Raw genomic sequence first — 18679 nt, 5'->3', positions numbered from 1 at the left:
GCTGGCTGTGTGGTTTGGCTTGGGACCTCCTGCGTTTCCTCTTGTGGTCTTCAGAGAGCCACATCATCACAATAAGTGCCTGACATCATCGATGTCACCAGTTTGTGGCTTTCAGAGTCTTATTCCACTTACATGGAACACCACGTTGCTGATTGGGTCTGACAACCTGCCAAAATCTTAGTCCTCAATTCTGAAAACAGAGCCCACTACTTTTTTTTTTCTTATAATTATTATTTTAAAAATGTATGTATTTATTTTTGGCTGTGAGGGGTCTTCATTGCTTTGTGTGGACTTTCTGTAGTTGCAGTGAGTGGGGGTTACTCTTTGCTGTGGTGTGCAGGCTTCACGTTGCAGCAGCTTCTCTCGTTGTGGACCATGGGCTCTCGGGCACGGTCTCAGTAATTGTGGCGCATGGCCTTAGTTGCCTCAAGACATGTGGGACATGCCCTCCCAGACCAGGGATTGAACCTATCTCGCCTGCATTGGCAAGTGGATTCTTAACCACCAGACCCCTAGGGAAGCCCCAGAGCCCATTACTTTAGTAGAACATCACTGTTTTCCTAGGAAGTTCCATGTTTGTGCTTTGGGTTAGGTGGTCCTAACCACCTGGATCTTAACACGCACTTGCGGGGGGGTAACCGGGGGAAGTCATGTGACTTCCTGAGCTTGGGTTTTCTTATTTACACAATGAGGTGACTAGGAAGAGTGAGTGTGTATAAAGAAGCTGGGGCTGGCATAGTGCTCATTTTGGCGGCACATATACTAAGGCTGGAATGATACGGAGAAGACTAGGGTGGCCTCTGCACGAGGATGACATGCAAATTTGTTAAGTGTTCCATGTTTTTGCTCTGTGGTGACCTGTGGGAAGGCAGTGCCAAGGGGAGGGGATGTACAGAAATGTGTTACCGAGCCTAAGCTGGCAACGCTCACCCCAGAGAGGCCAGTAAATCCAAGGATGAGGTGTTGAGGCAAGGAATATGACTTTATTTGGAAAGCCAACTGACTGAGAAGACGGCAGAGTAATGTCTCAAAATAATCATCTTGTCAGGGTCTGGATGCCAGGTTCTTTCATGTATCAGAGATGGGGGGAGGTAAGAAAACAGTAAAAAAGCCATTTAATCTTGCAAGTATCTTCTAGAATGGCAAGCCACAGGCAGGAGGGATATGTTCATTCCTTCAGGATTCTGAATGAAAGCACGTTAGCTTAACAGTCAGGCGAAGGGGCAGGATTCTCTGTGGCAGGCCATTTTGTGTGAGTATAATAACAAAAGCGGTCAAAGAAACAGATCTAGCATGAAAGAGTCAAAATTGACTCTTCTCTGTTTAAAAAAAAGAAACTTAAAAGAAATTGTAGGAATATCTTATGATTATGAAAGTGGGGAAGGAATTCTCAAACAAGATACAAAAAGTTTAAATCATGATGGAAAAGACTGATGCATTCAACTATATTAAACTAAAAAACTTCATCAAACAGCATTTTGAAAAAATGAACAGCTAAGACACCAAATAAGCTTCTCTGGCGGCTCAGTGATAAAGAATCCATCTGCCAATGCAGGAGATGCAGACTCGATCTCTGGCTTGGGAAGATCGCCTGGAGTAGGAAATAGCAACCCATTCCAGTTTTCTTGCTTGGAAAATTCCATGGACAGAGAAGCCTGGTAGCCTACAGTCCATGGTGTCGCAAAGAGTTGGACACAACTGAGCAACTGAACAACAAGATTATCGAAGAAGAAAAAGAAGAAGCTAGTGTATGGCCTGGCACACAGTGGAGTCTCAGAAAAATTTTTCCTCTTTCCTACTCCCTTTTATCAGGAGGCCATTATCATTCTCCCTTGGAGTCGATGTTATGCAACTTACAGATAAGCCTGTCAATGAAGAGGAATGAGCAGGTCGGGCAAGTCAGCCCTGGAGCATAGCTGGGGGCTGTGCAGTTGAGCAGAAGATAGGGTTTGGAATTAGACTGGGCTTTGAATCCAGAAGGCCTTGGGAAAATAACTTAAATATCTCTGAGTCATTTTTCTCATCTCCAAAATGAGAAAAACATTTATTGCTCTTTATGGTTGTCGTGAGGATAACTGAAATAATGTGTGTGAGAACCTGGCACACTGAGGTCTTCAGTAAATCTTAATTATGTTTGTTTTTGAAAGTCACTAATGCCTAAGTGAAATCTGATTAGCAATCAAGAAACTCATACAAAAATGCCCAGAGAGAATTCTCTATTTTTCTATAGACTGGAAAGCCCAGACCTTTCCCCTATTTGCTTGTGTGATGTTTTTCATTATTTTGGAGGCTGGGCCAGAGGAAACAAAAGGTGGCCAGGCAATCTGTCACATGTGAAGAGAATACTATCTGTCAGGGGTGGGAAACCAAGTAAATAAAAAGATAAGATCCTTGTCCTTGAGAAGCTTCTGACTTAAGAGATATAAAACATGCAAAAGAGTCAATTTTAAAAACTCATGAACAAAAAATAATAGCCTGTTTGCCAAATGCCAAGGTAGAGTGAAGGTGTGACCAGAGCTGGGTGTGAAAAGTCAGGGAGATTCTTTTTTGCTTTTTTTTTTTTCCTAAGAGAAAATAATTATTTATGTGGCTTCACGGGATCTTCTTCAATTGTGGCACATGGGATCTAGTTCCCTGAACAGGGATGGAACTCTGGTGCCCTGCATTGGGAGTGTGGAGTCTTAGCCACTGGACCATTAGGGAAGATCAGGGAAGTTTCTAAGGACAGAGATCAGCAGGGAGAAAGGGCCCCAGCAGAAGCCCAGAGAAAGAATGAAACATCTCCTGCAAGTCGATCTACCTGCACAGAAGGAAAGATTGTATGGAGACAATGAGATAACAAGTCAAGAGGCTCTTAGGCAACTGAATGAGGTCAATCAAGTCAGTGTTTTGACCTGTTACTAGTGCTGGTAACCAAAACAAATCCAAACAGTCTCCCCAGACAGACTGGTTGGAAGAAGAGTTGAAACTCTCATCCATACAAGGTGGGGACCATTCTTGTAGTTTTATTGAAGTGTGAACTTTCTGGTGACTCTTACAAGGGGGCAAGGCTACCTTTCTCTGGGTAGGGTTGCAATTAACAAGAGCTAGAAGTCTCTTCAGTCAGTTCAGTCGCTCAGTCGTATCCGACTCTTTGTGACCCCATGGACTGCAGCACCCCAGGCTTCCCTGTCCATCACCAACTCCTGAAGCTTGCTCAAACTCATGTCCATCGAGTCTGTGAGAAGTCTCTTAGGTACTGTATTTCAGCATAGAGCAAGTCATGATGTGGCCTCTTGTTGGAGCTTAGGTCACTAGATTGTTACCCTCACAGTCCAGGACAGAGGATCCTGAAGACAAGGTTTCTACGACTGGACACTGGTCTGCAATTTCATCTTCCCAAGCCTGCCAAAGCTTCTGAATAGAACTTCCTCTCTGCTATTCTATAACTAGATGACATCATGGCATGCTGGTTCTGGGCATATGGCTCTGTTTCTTACTGGCTGGGTAATTTAGGCAACTAACAATAGGAACCTTGATGCTGGGAAAGATTGAAGGCAAGAGGAGAAGGGGATGATAGAGGATGAGACAGTTGGATGACATCACCGACTCACTGGACATGAGCTTGAGCAGGCTCCGGGAGATAGTGAAGGACAGGGAGGTCTGGCGTGCTGCAGTCCACGGGGTTGCAAACAGTCGGACACGACTGAGTGACTGAACAGCAACAAAAACAATAGGGATGATCTGAATACATGCAAACGTTGAAGATACTATTGATTTGGTTCCAGACTGCAGCAATAAAGCAACTATTGCAATAAAGTGAGTCACATGAAATTTTGTTTCCCAGTGCATATAAAAGTTAACGTTTACACTATGTTGCACTCTGTTAGCGTGCAACAGCATTATGACTAAAAAGAAACACATCCCTTAATTAAAAAGTTGTTATTTTTTAATCGCTAAGTCATGGATCTCCTAAATTAATCCTTTAATATTCTTATATTTTTATTCTTGTTTCCATTTCTACATTTTTATTGTATTTTGGGGGTGATTTCCTTTTTTCCTCTGTGTGTGTGTGTTCAGTCTCTGTCATGTCTGACTCTTTTGTGACCCCGTAGACTATAGCCCGCCAGGTTCCTCTGTCCATAGAATTTCCCAGGCAAGAATACTGGAGTGGGTTGCCATTCCTTCCTCCAGGGGATCTTCCTGACCCAGAGATCAAACCGGCATCTCCTGCACTGTTGTGGATTCTTTACCACTGAGCGACCAGAGAAGCACTAAATTAAGATATTTAATTGCTAAGAAATGCTAACCTTCATCTGAACCTTCAGCAAGTCATAAGTTTTTGTAATAGTAACAGGAAAGATCACAGATCACATAACGAACACAATTATAATGAAAAATTTTGAAATATTGCAAGAATTACCAAAATGGGACACAGCTGCATGAAGTGAACAAATGCTGTTGGAAAATAGTGCCAATAGACTTGCCTTGCCTTCAGTCTCTAAAGAATGCAGTATCTGTGTATGAAGTACAATAAAGTGAGGGGCAATGAAGGAGGTATGCCTGTCATAGAATTCTCTTCTATGATTGCCAGGCACTAATTAATTTAAAAGGCCTAGCCCAGTGTCTGGAACACAGTAATCATTTAACTAAATACTTATTTTTAAAATTATCTTAGACTAGTTTAGCGTTTGGTGAAGTTGGCATACTGCTTTTCTCTAGAGCACAAAGGACAGATTTATCTGGTCCTGAATGGACTTGAATTTAGGTTAAATCTAGGTATGATTCAGGGACTTCCCAGGTGGCGCTAGGAGTAAAGAGCTGACCTGCCATGAAGGAGACATAAAAGACTCGGATTTGATCCCTGGCCCAGGAAGATCCCCTGAAGAAGGAAATGGCAGCCCTAATCCCATGGACAGAGGAGCCTGGCGGGCTATAGTCCATGGGGTCGCACAGAGTTGGACACAACTGAAGTGACTTAGCATGCACACACATGAATTGCACTATGTTTGTTAACCTTCAGTATGACAGATCAGGTACCACTGGAGACAGAAAGACTCCACACTGGCCGTATCACTCACTAAATTTGTGTCTTAGAGAAAGTTATTTTACCTCCTGCCTCAGTCTCCTCAATTGGCAATTGTAGTTATCAAACTCTTGTGAGGATTAACTGGGATGAATGGAACACATCTGGCTTAGAGAAGTACTTGAATTTATTATTTCCTGTTCTTCAGTTAAATAAAAGTTAAACTGGTATCTAGAGCATTGTCAGCAAGTCTTGGTGGTCTTCTCCAGCTCCTTTACCGTCTAGGACAGTTTGGAAGAAATGACGGAGAAGAAAAAGCCTGCTTGGTAAGGAGAAGGACTGAGTGGGTGAATATATTTGATGCTTGATGCAGTTCCAATGAATGTAATGACTGGAAGTTTCTCTAGACAGATGATGACATCATGTAGCCTACTTAGGTAGCAGGTTTCAGAATGAATTGCCTTGGCAGTAGTTCCTAGGTTGTTTAGATCAAAGAGTGCACTTAGAACCTAGATCCACCCTATCTCTGGACCATGGAAGCTAGCACATGGAAGCCGCTGGATTCTCAAGGTTTCTGCTCCAGGAGGCTGAGAGGATGCAGATCTGTCACCCTGGGCTGAGAGTGAAGATGCCTGCCCTCTGGTCCCACTCACTGCTTGCCCATGGGTGTGCCACTTCACCCTGGGGTTTCAGCTTCCAACTGATGTTCTCCAAATTCCTTCCAACTTCTAGTATCTTGTAATTTCACGAATGTTTGAGTAGTTTCCTGGCTGCTGGATACGGTCTTAATGAACCCAGGCAATGCCAAAATGAAATTGCCTCATTCCTTTATGAAATTTCTCTGACTTTCTAAAAGGGGCAGGAAAGAGTTCTGTGAGATTAATAATGAGGATAAGCAAATACATTACTAAATTCAGGATGCAGAGTCTGGCCTTTAATGACTTGGAGGTGATGTCCTGATGCCTCCAACGCTCTTGCCCCACCACGATCTGACTCTTCTTAGTTGGGAAAGATCGTTTTAAATCTCTAGCTGAAATTGTTCTCTTACATTCAGAGCTGGCTTTCAAGCCATGTCTTTTCAGAGAGGCTTCGTTCTGCTCTCAGACACCCAGCTGGGGCAGTCTATGACCTCTTTCCACTTGTTACTGTGGATGGATGCGTCAGAGCGAGTCGAGTCATGGGGAAAGCATGAACTCTCCTACGTGCTCCCCAATCAGGTCCCCTCAGGGCTGTTTTCTCTGGAACCAAGCTCAGTCACTTGCCAAACTCTCCAAACAGAGATGTCTCTAAAGTTTTATGAGGTCTCTTTGTTCCCAGGTGAAGCTCTTTGCTGTGTTTATAAAACTGATAGAAGGCTTCTTCTGCGAGAAGCCACCCATTGAAGGGTGAGAACTGGCCACCCAGAATATGACAGGGAATTTTCTAGCACAAATATAATCAGCCATTTTTACATTTTTAAAGCACATGGCCATTGATAAAGCCCCTTCACATGTCTTGCATGACCTTGCTGGCTTCATGATATCTTTACTTGGTAGGTATTAGTAAACCCATTTAGCAGAGGAGGAAAGTGAGGTTTAGGGAGAATACATTTTGCTCAAAGTCAAAATGGAGTGGATCTGGGACTGTAAAGCCAGCCTTCTGATCCATGAACAAAGCAGCACCAGGAAGTCAACTCAAGTCCACATCCCCACAGGAAGAATCTATGAACACTTCAGTTCATGATCTCATGACTCATGGGCGCAATTTGTTTGCCAATGCCATTTTTATGGTGGTTTAGTCATTTTCCTGACACTCTATGTCTCATGCAGATCTAAATTAAGTAGATAAGATACTGGGACTGTTGGTAAGAAGACTGCATTCCAGAAAAACAATTAAAATGGGAGAACAAGCTGAATTTTGTTTTTTGTTTCAAGTGAAGGCAGAATAAAGGACAGGAGACTAAAAAAAAAAAAAAAAAAGTTACTATAGGAAAAGTTGCTCCACTAAGGCAAGGTGAAATCATCAATACATTCTTTCATTCATCAAATATTAACTAGGCATCTATTATGTGTCAAGCTCTGTACTAGCAGCTGGGGATACAATGAAATATAAGACTTAGTTCCCACATGAAGTAACTGATAGTGCCATGGGGAGACAGAAAAGTCAATCAGACACTGCAAATAGCTGTGATAAAGATTCCAGGAGAGATATATATGTAAAGGTTATGGTACACCAAGACAGAGAGGCCTGACAGAGCAGGTAATATGACCCAAATTGTAAAGGATTAATAAAATCTTGCCAACTAAATAAGGGGCAAATTATCATTTCAGAAAATTATCATCAAGGGACTTCCATGGTGGTCCTGTGGCTAAGACTCTAAGCTCCCGAAGCAGGGGGCTCAGGTTTGATCCCTGGTCAGGGAACTAGATCCCACAGGCGGCAACTAAGACTCAGTGCAGCCAAATAATTTTTAAAAATCATCATAATTATCAGCACCATCCCCACTACCATATAGTTATCCTTCCTATATGCCAGACACTAAGCATTCTTTAGACATGAACTTATCTGATCCTTACAATAAACCACAGGGAAGTTTTGTGACTATCCCCTTTATTCAGATGAGAAAAGTAGACAGAGAGATTAAGTGACTTACTCAACACCATGCAGCCAGGAAGTGGAAGAGCCAGGATTTGAACCTGGGCCATCCAACTCCAGAGACGATGGGGATGCCTACAGGGGAAGGCCCCACTGGTGCAGAGCTGAGCAGGTGTGTGTAGGTGACTGTGTGAAGAACTGGGAGCCAGTCAGTGGTGCACAGCACACAAATTGTGTCTGCCTTTGTTATCCTCCACCCGACTTTTTTTTACTTCTCCTCCCATTTTCTCACTGTATTCTTGTTTTTAATTTCTTAAAAATTAATTAACTAATTAATCTGGCTGTGTCACGCTTTAGTTGCACAATCTTTCATTGCAGTGTTTGGGCTTCTCTAGTTGTGGCGCAAGGTTTAAGTCGCATATGGGATCTTAGTTCCCCAATCAGGGATCAAACCAGAGTCCCCTGCATTGGAAGGCAGATTCTCAACCACTGGACCACCAGGGAAGCTCCATGCAGCACAATTTTAAGTGCACAGCTTGAGCTTTTGAACCACACCAGCAATGCAGATTTAGGCAGTGCAGCTGCAAAAATGCCAGCCCATGGTTACAACCCCTTAGAGACAGTTATCCTCTCTTCTTTCCTCCTGACTCTTGCTGAATGTCAAGACCTCACTCTCTGCCATCTAGGGTGGGTATTTTTTTTTTTTTTTTTTTTTTAGGGTGGGTATTATGGGAAGGGCCTGTTCACTTCAATTTCACCAGTTTTTGAAAAAGTGCCTGTGGAAGCTTTGGCAATCCCTGGCCTTGACTACCGTCCCCCTTGTCCTGAGAAGCCAGAAAAACCACAGCTCATTTTCACAGCTCAGATGATCCAGACCAACAGATGCCTTCAGAAGAAAAGCGATGCTGACCCTCTGCTTACTTCTCTGAGTTCTTGCGGCTTTTTAGATTTAGGCCTGGAACTTTTTTTTTAATATTTTATCTGTTCTTTGATGGCTTTGTGGAGATGAAAAGAAAATTTATCCAGCATGCTTAGTTATTTTCAGTAGGAAGCTTCATCCAAATGACTAGTCCTTCAATTACAGGAAACTCAAAGTTCCAGGACTCACCCAACTTTCACAGCAACCCGATGATGCAGCTAACCTGATTTTTTCCAATGAGGCACATGTGATTCAGGGAGTTTAAGTAACTTGCAGAAGGTCACACAGCTAACAGATAATGGGGCCAAGATTCCAACCCAAGTTTCTCTAAACTGAGCCTTTATGTTTCTCTCTCCACATTCTCACATTTACCACTCACTAGCTGTTTGACCTTGGGGAAGCCATTTTACTTTTCTGTTCTTAAATTTCTTCATTTACAAAGTGAAGGCTGTATTGGGCTGGCCAAAAACTTTGTTTGGGTTTTTCCATACCATCTTAGACATAAACCTGAATGAACTTTTTGGCCAACCCGATAAAATAATGTACATGCAAGATTGTGCAGATGTAGATTTCGGAAAGATTCAGAAAGAGAAAAACAACTATCATATCCTAATGCATATATATGGAATCTAGAAAAATGGTGCTGACGAACCCATTTGCAGGGCAGGAATAGAGACACGGACATAGAGGACACACTTTTGGACACAGCAGGGGAAGGAGCGGGCGGGACGAACTGAGAGAGAGACTGAAGCACACGCATCACCGTGTGTAAGACGGACAGTTAACAGGCGGCTGTGTGTAACACAGGGAGCTCAACACGGTACTCTGACAACCAGAGGGGCGGGATGTGGCAGGGGGTCGGGGAGAGGTTCAGGAGGGAGGGGCCATGTGGATACTTATGACTGACTCACGCTGTCACGTGGCAGAAGCCAATACAATATCGTGGGCTTCCCTGATGGCTCAGATGGGAAAGAATCTGCGTGCAGTGCAGGAGATCCAGGTTCAATCCCTGGGTCAGGAACATCCCCGGGAGACGGGAATGGCTATCCACTCCAGTACTCTTGCCTGGAGAATTCCACGGACACAGGAGCCTGGGGGGCTATAGCCCATGGGGTTGCAAAGTTTTGGACACGACTGAGTGACTAACACACTTTAATTCAACATCATAAAGCAATTATCCTCCAATTAGAAATAAATTAAAAAAACAATTATGCAGATGAAATGACTTGATACATGGAAAGACTTATAGCTATGCCTTGCCCATAGTAAGAACTTACTACATGTCTGTGGTTGTTATTATTATTATAGTTCTCTAGGGAAGTTCTGCTTGTCTAGAATCTGGAAGTTTATGACTTGTTTAGAAGAGAAAACTTGTCAATCTCTTTCTCACATCCATAAATTCACCCTTTATGGGCTGCCTGCCCCTTGTGAATACATTTAGTATATATTTAGGTCTTCTAGAGCTTCTAGAGCTCTGGGCCAAGGCCATGGGTGTCTTTGCAAGTTCGAGTCTTATTTTCCAAAGGGAGGAGTTATTTCCTTTCTGGTCTCTAGGATAAGAGAGAACGCCTGTCTGAGTAAATGTTTTGCAGTTACAGGATTTGTTGATCTCATTTCATAATTTGTTCTCCTGTTTTTGCAGCCTTCTTCCTCCCAGCCTCCAGACACACAGTGGATACGTTTGAAAACAGGGGTTTACTATTGTGAAGGCTCTACTATTAGGCCTTTCCTCTCTCAGACTACAGGACTGCTACAGCATTGGTCAGTTGTCTTTCTCTTTTTAAGCTTTGGCTACCTCTTCAGAGACTTCCAGACTCTCTCTGAAAAAAGGGAAACAAAATTCAGCCGAGTCAGAGTTATCCATGAGATGACCATCCACTGAGTACCTGCCATGGTCAGGCATTCTGTGCTGGCATTGTGGAGGGGATGAGGGTAACCACAACACAGTCCTACGACAAGGGAAAAAACATGTGAAAGTTGCTCGGTCATGTCCGACTCTTTGTGATCCTGAGTTTTTCAGGTCAGAATACTGGAGTGGGTAGCCATTCCCTTCTCCAGGGGATCTTCCCAACCCAGGGATTGAACCCAGGTCTCCTGCATTGCAGGTGGAATCTTTACCAGCTGAGCCACAAGGGAAGCCCAAGAATAGTGGAGTGGGTAGCCTATACCTTCTCCAGCGGATCTTCCCGATACAGGATTTGAATTGGAGTCACCTGCATGGCAGGCTCTATGTTCGCATTGTGGAGGGGATGAGGGTAACCATAACACAGTCCTATGACAAGGGGAAAAGCGTATGGGGCCACAAACGATGTTTTATTTAACAACAGAAGATTGTCATAAAGCCATATTTAGGGACAAGGTACATCGAACAGCTACTTGGGTTGGGTGCAAAGAAGTCAGATGGGTGAAAGGGAAGTGTGTGGATGTGTATATATGTTTTGCATTTGGTGTTAGGGCCCCTCTTAGGGATTCCCTCATAGCTCAGTCAGTAAAGAATCTACCTGCAATGCGGGAGACCCGGGTTTGATTCCTGGGTGTGAAAGATCCCCTGGAGAAGGAAATGGCAACCCACTCCAGTATTCTTGCTCGGAGAATCTCATGGACAGAGGAGCCTGGTGGGCTACATTCCATGGGGTCGCAAGAGTTGGACACGACTTAGCGACTAAACCATCACCATCACCATCAGGGTCCCTCCTGGGAGGCCAATTGAGTGAGAACACTGTGCATGGGATGGGAATGAAGCCATGGTGGGTTTCAGGTTCAGGAAAAATGGGGAAAAATGACTGGAGACAGATCCATTCAGTTAGAATAGAAAGATTCTCATGGAGTTCATTTAGTTTAGCTTAGTTTTCTTTATATTCCACATATAAGTGAGATCATGTGGTATTTGTTTTTGTCTTTCTGACTTATTTCACTTAGCATAATGCCCTCAAGATCCATCCATGCTGTCACAAATGGCAAGATTTCATTTTTTAAATAGCTCAATACATACACCACATTTTTTCACCCATTCATCCGCTGATTTACACTTAGGCTTTTTCCATATTTTGGCTAGTGTAACAATGCTGCAATGAACATAGGAAGCAGACACCTTTTGAAATCAGTGTTTTTGTTCTTTGGATAAATACCCAGAAGTGGAATTAATTCCCGGATCATATGGTAGTTCTATTTTTAATGTTTTTGAGGAAACTTCATGCTGTTCTCAACAGTGGCTGCACGTATTTACATTCCCTGCAACGGTGTGCAAGGATTCCTCTTTTTCCACATTCTTGCCAACACTTATTTCTACCAAGATGTAAATTTATTGAAATTTTTAATACTGATAATCCCATGATTTAAAAATGTTTATAATTTTGTATATGTGTGTGTGCTTAGTCGCTCAGTCATGTCCGACTCTTTGTGAGCCCATGGACTATGGCCCACCAGGCTCCTCTGTCCATGGGATTCTCCAGGCAAGAATACTGGAGTGGGTAGCCATTCCCTTCTCCACGGGATCTTCGCCACCCAGGGATCGAATGCGGATCTCCTATATTGCAGATGGATTCTTTATTGTCAGGGGCCACCAGGGAAGCCCATCATGTTGAAGCTTCATTTTCTCTGTATTTATGTTTTTAAAAATTGGAATATAATTACTTTACAGTGTTGTGTTATGTTATGCCGTGCATCGTGAATCAGTCATATGTATTCATGTATCCCCTCCCCACTGCGCCTCCCTCCCACCCTCTCATCCTACCCCTCCAGGTCAGCAGCGTCTGGTGAGTATCCTAGGTGTGACTCCATGCACTCCCTCTCTGTCATCTTGGCTCCCGATATTTCTTCACCTTAATGTCTCCAGTTAAAGGGTTGTGTGGTATGTTCAAGGCAGCGCTTCCTTGCGTCACTTTGAGAGAACGGATGAGGGAATAAATATAGCAGGATGAGCAACAGAAAACGGAGAGAGTGGGATTTCAACCCTGGTGTCCAGGAGGCAGCAAAGGAAAAAACAACACAAAGCAAATGAGAAATCCAGAAAGTCACTGAAAGTAGAGGGGAACTCCTCAGGAAATGCAAGAGAAAGCAAAGGCCAAGGAGTAGGAAACAGATAGAGGCTGAGAGTCCCAGTCACGGGCAATAAAGGGACTAAGAGAGTCCCAGTTGGAGACGGAGGCGTTTTCCAGAAAGATGAAAGCCTGTCACGGCGGAAATGAGATTGGAAGCCGAGGGCGTGAGGCAGTGACCGCTATGCCGTGGTTCACGTGATAGACGCCAACTAGGTGAGGCTATTTGAGTCGGAGCTAAGAGGAAACCTGTTCCTTCTCCATGGGCAGACATATGCTGCAAGCGTGGAAATAATTCCAACACAGACCCCTTAAAAAAACACGAAACAGTATGTGGAAGTGGACTTCCAACGATTTACTAAGTGTTCGGGGTTGCAGCTGGGCTGGGCTGGAAGTCCCTGGAGATTTGTGCGGAGTAAATTTTTTACCACAAAGGGGAAGTGAATGGACACGTGTTGAGCAGCACAGTGATGCCATGAGAAGGATGCTATTATCTCCATTTCACAGGTGAGCCCAGAGATGGCGTCTAAGGTGACAATATATTATTCATCCATGCCCAAGGTCACACAGCTGAGAAGTGTGAAGCTGAGAACCCCAGGCTTTCCATCCTTAAGCCTTACCACTTCCATCACGCTGGGCATTGTTTCATTCTGGAAACCTCACCCAGGGCCAGGTTCTTTATATACTTTCTCTGAGCTATAACAGGATCCAGCCATGCTCTTAAGTGTCAGCGTGTCAGCATTTCAAAAACTTGCCACTTCCACATGACCCTAACACCTAGAGCTAAAATTGGACAGGATCTCAGAGCCCAAGCGGTTCTTTCCTTTTCTGATGATTTCACGAGGTTGGGGGGTGGAGTTCAGATCCCCGAATGGGTACAGTTCAGATTAGAAAATGTGTCCTTAACTGGCACTAGGGTTTGTTCTCACATATTCTATCCTTGTATTCATAGTCTTGTTTAAGAACTATAGACTCCAGAAGCAAAAAAAAAAAAAAAAAACCAAAAAACCAAATCTATACGTTTGCTTTCTGCTATGTTGAAGAATGATGTGATATAATTATATCATTGTCAAAAAAAACACTTGACTATGTCTTCTGTCTGCAATTATTGAAAACAGAAGCATAGAAAGAAAGGAGAGTAGAAGCATTTTCAGTAACAGTATCAGCTGTTTTGGGGAAAGGAAGTGATATTCACAGTGAGCTTGTTATGTCTCGGGTGCTTTATATTATGTCACTTACTTCTGGGAGGAAAGTATTGATACCCTCACTTGTAGATGAGGAAACTGAGGTTTAAGGACATTACAAAAATAGTAGGTGGCAGAACTGAGATTTGAACCCAAAGACACCTGATTCTTAACAAGGCAGTGTGTCAGGTTTTAAGAAGGAAGTCTGGGGATTAAAGGAGATAAAACCATTAAAGAGTGATCTTTAAGGGGCTTAGAACAGTACCTGGAATATAAGAAGTGCTCTAGTCATGTTAATTACTGTTACTGGCATTATTATCATCAGAAGACCATCTGAAAAACCATGCTTTGTAGCGAATCTCTGAGACATGCATTCCTCAACCAAATCTAGCATATCCACTAATACCCAGACATATGATACCTGGAGATTATGCTGATGATAACGCCAGCTGTCCCATTCACAGAGAGATGCTGGCTCTAAGCTTTCCAGTGTCTCCATTCTTGGAGGTAAAGCTTTGTCAAACAGGCTTCCAGAAAGCTGTTGACTTGTCCTGGCATAGATAGCTGGAAGGAAAGATAAAGGAATTGCCTTAAGTTCAGAGCGCTGATGGCAGTTTTTAAAAGGCAAACTCTGGCTGTCCTTGTGATTACAAGAAAACAGTCACGGGTCAGAGATAAGAGACAGAAGGGCCTTGCCTGGAGCTCTGTCTGCCTGACGTGTTCTGAGGTTGGGGAAGATCTGGGGGGAGCTTATTGCTGAAGATCCATCCTATTAAGGTAAGATCAGAAGGAATGGCCAATATTTAAGGACTGTACAATCGAGATCAAATTTATCTCAGTCTTCACCTTTGAAACTTGCTCCATGTGGGCTACTAGCTTGCTATCCCATTTAAAAGCAAACAAACAAGCAAAAACAAAAACAAAAAAATGTAGGGACTTCCCTGGCAGTCCAGTGGTAAGGCCTTCTCCTTCTAATGCAGGGGGCAGGGGTTCAATCCCTGGTTGGGAGGTAAGAACCCACATGCCTCGCAGCCAAAAAAATTCAAAACATATAGTAGAAGCAGCATTGTAAAAATTCAATAAAGACTTTTAAAAAATGGTCCACATTAATAATAGTAATAATAATAATATTATTATTATTGATAGGGCCATAAGGTTGATAGGGCCCCTACTCCTTTCATCTGTGCCTTTGCTTATGCTGTTTTCTCTGTTCACCTTCTTGGCTGGAGCTCCCCCTATTATTCCTCAGGACTCTGTTCAGCACCATTTCCCCAAAGAAGTCTTCCTGAACTGCTGTCCCATCTCCCTATCTCCCTACTATGGGTTAAGCGCCTCTTCTCTGAGCTCGATAAGACCCTGGGTGTACTTCTCTACCTACATCATGGCTCATGTCACTTTGATCTCTTGTTCTGCATTGACAATATCTGGTATGGGCCTGACTTTCCTTTTAGACCAGAGCATCTGGGCCTTCCTGTCATTCATGAACACAGTTACTGGTGTGCAGTAAGCTCTCAAGAACAAGGACTTGGCTCAAACTGCATCTGAAACAGGGTGAACCCATCTTGGTGAACTATGCAGACAGTAGCTGGAGTCACTTGCATTAAAAAAAAAAAACCTACCTTCTCTTTTTTCCTGCCCCACCCACCTTGCCCAGTACTCTCTCTAATCGCCATATCCTGTTTTGAGAAACAAAAAGCTACCTTCAAAGACAAACCTGAAATCTAAACAACAAAAGCGATGACAAAATGACCACAGATGATGAGAATGAAAGGCTGGGTGATGCATTTTATCTTTCCTGGAAGGCAGTCTTCCTTGGGCCTCCCTGATGTTGTTGCCGCCGTTCATGTCCCTTTAAGTCAACAGCCAGAAATGACGATGGATGCTGGCTCTCAGCAGTAGACTCAAGCTCATCCTCCTTCCGGTTCCAAGCTGGGATCCAAGCCTGGTGTGGGCTGCGGTATGCAGGCTTTGAACTTGCCTGGCACATGTATGAAACAGTGTGATCCAACTGGTAGCAGAAATTCCATGTTTATGCAGAACAACATCTGCAGATTTTATCTGCAGTTACAGTCACACTTGGTATTTGAAGAATGAAATGAAGCAACCACAGAAAGAGATAAAATGGCAAGTATTCTCTGTCCGGACTCTCTGTAGCTGTTGCAAATACAAATAGGCTTCACAATGAGAAAAGGAAAATAGGAATATTGGGGGTTAGGGGGAAGACAGAGATATGAGCATTTATCTATCAGAGCTGGCATATATAATTGGTCCTGTGTCAGCTTTGGAGTGGAGGGAACATAAACTGCTTAGAGCTAGAAAGATGTGGGCTCCTGGCTCTGGCATGTGCAAAATGACGTAGGTACAAAGTTATTCATTGCAGGACTTCCCTGGTGGCTCAGTGGTAAAGAATCTGCCTGCCAACGCAGGAGACGTGGATTCGATCCCTGGGTTGGGAGGATGCCCTTGAGAAGGAAATGGCAATCCCCGCCAGTATTCTTGCCTGGAAAACCTCAGGCACAATAGGAGCCTGGCGGGCTCCTTTTGACACAAAGAGTCAGACAGGACTTAACAACTGAAAACAAATTCATTGCAACATTTTTTTTTTTTTACAGTAGCAAAACATTGGAAACCACCCAGTAACCAAGAATGAAGCCCTGGTTAATTAAACTGTAGTATGTCTGTACAATGGAATACTGTGCAGCTGTAAAAGGAAAAGAATGAGGAAGGTCTTCAGGCACTGATGTGGGAAGATCTACGAGGTAATCTGTGAAGTGAAAGGAGCAAGGCACAGAGCAATAGGTATCGTATACCACGCTTTGTGTACACATGGAAGAAAAATAAGACGATACAGTTCTCGTTAACTGGTATATGCACAGAGAAATGCTGAACGGGTATCTATGACAAGGAACATGTACCAGTGGTCATCTGTGTCCGTGGCAAAATAGACAAGATGAGGCAACTGGGTATTTGGGGGTCAGTGGGGATGAGGTGTTTTTTTTTTTTTTTTTAACTTTTTATTTCATGTTGGAATACAGCCTATTAACAGTGTTGTGGTAGTTTTAGGTGATATCAAAGGGACTCAGCCATACACATACATGTATCCATTCTCCCCCAAACTCCCCTCCCATCCAGGCTGCCATATAACACTGGGCAGAGTTCCCTGTGCTAGACAATAAGTAGGTCCTTGTTGGCTACTAAATATAGCAGTGTATCCATGTCCATCCCCAACTCCCTAACTAGATGAGAGACTTTATTGTATCTCTTTCTAGCCTTTATGATTTTGAAAGATGTGACTGTGTTATATGCTTATGTGCTGTGATCAGTCACTCAGTTGTGTCCAATTCCTTGTGACCCCATAGCCTGTAGCCAACCAGGCTCCTCTGCCCATGGAATTTTCCAGGCAAGAATACTGGAGCGGGGTGCCATTTCCTGCTCCAGAGGATCTTCCCAACCCAGGGAGCAAACCCACATCTCTTGTGCCTCCCGCACTGGCAGGCAGATTCTTCACCCCTAGCCACCTAGGAAACCCATTACTGTTTGCAAATTAAATCAAAGAAACAAGGATCATAGCTCTGCCACTTTGTTACCAGCTGATCCTGGAAAATTACTTAACATCTTTCAGTCTGCATGCTGACTTCAGGGCGATGAAGATATTTACATTCCCCCCCTCCCCCATGGCCCGCTAGGTCCCTGAGCAACAGTAAGCAGAAAGCCCTAAGCCCAGTGCCTGGAGGAGTGCTCACAAATGTTCGGTGAGTTTCCTTCCCTTTGGGAGTGCCAAGGCCTCTCTCTGTCCTGGAGCTGAGTTGTGAGCCACTGGCTCCGAGTTTCTCAGGAAACACTAGGTGCAACCTTCTCCTGCTTGTTCGGTGACCTTAAGAATTCAGGGGCCCCAGAACACTCTTTTGGGCGGGGCAGACTCTAGAAACCTCGGCTTCCTTTCCTTGTTGGTTTGTGTCTTCCACATCGGCTCAGCTTGTAGTCCACTCTTGCCTGACTCCCTGCGGAGCAGTCCCAGGGCTCAGGTGCCTCCCCCGGGGGAGGCACCTCCTTCCCCAGGAGGCTGCTTGCCTGAGCTCTGAGGTTCGGTCTCTCTCTCTCCACCTTGCTCCACTGCTTTCTCTCCGAATCAGGTCTCTGGGCTTCTCTCCTCGGGAAGTGAGGGGACCGAAGCCTGTTATCAGTGAATCAAGCTTTCTGCCCCAGGAGAAGCCTTGCGAAGAGAGCCAGGAGCCGGAGGAGGGGCTCCGAGGGACCACCCAGCATCCCAGCCCGGTCTTGTGATGCGGGGTCACGGGGTGCTCTGACGTCGAGGCTGGTGTGTGATCGTTCGCAGGTCAACGCCGAGAGAGTCGCAAGCGGAGCGCGGAGGTTAGGAGAGAAGGCGCAGTGCTGGGCGGAACAAAGCCAGCCGCACACTCGCTTGCCCCGGCCCTTTTGCTTCCTCGGGGAAGGGACGGCGCGCGGCCTCTAGCGGCCTCTCCTACACCTGCACGCCCGAGTCTACACCCTTGTGCATGATGGTTCATGTGCAATTCGGCCACGGGTACGTGGGCAAGAGGCTGCAGGACCGCGTGACGTGGTCCTCGGAAAACCCTAACCGCGCAGAGTTGTGGCGGGTCCGGCCGGCAAGCGTGTGAGTCAGGCTGGACCCCACCCGCCCCTCGCCGCGCCGCTCCGGGCTCCACCCGCCCATCCACGCTGCATCCAGAGCTCCTCCCCACGCCATTCCTCCCGCTCCTCTCCCAGCTCGGTTCCCCTCTCCGCCTCAGGTATCCAGGCGCTGTCTGCTGCCCTTAATCTCAGGCGATGCTTTGCAGCACTGGTCGCTGCATGCCTTCAGGCCCTCCTCTGCACAGATCCTGGGACCTAATATTTCTTGAATGAGTGAAGCAAGCCTGTTTGAATAAGTTGAGAGAGGACCTGAAGTTGAACTGCTTCCATTCACCATCTATTTTCT

The 18679-nt window shown here is 44.7% G+C and overlaps 1 non-coding gene across 1 annotated transcript; it reads left to right on the top strand.

The window, feature by feature from the left end:
- The first annotated feature begins 738 nt into the window (after nucleotides 1-738).
- Nucleotides 739-845, top strand: LOC122707078. The gene has a single exon (XR_006344609.1). It is a non-coding gene; the product is annotated as a U6 spliceosomal RNA (small nuclear RNA).
- The last annotated feature ends 17834 nt before the right edge of the window (nucleotides 846-18679 follow it).

The sequence above is a fragment of the Cervus elaphus genome, chromosome 13 (assembly GCF_910594005.1).
Source record: "Cervus elaphus chromosome 13, mCerEla1.1, whole genome shotgun sequence".
NCBI lineage: Eukaryota > Metazoa > Chordata > Mammalia > Artiodactyla > Cervidae > Cervus > Cervus elaphus.
This window is presented reverse-complemented; position numbering and strand designations above follow the sequence as displayed.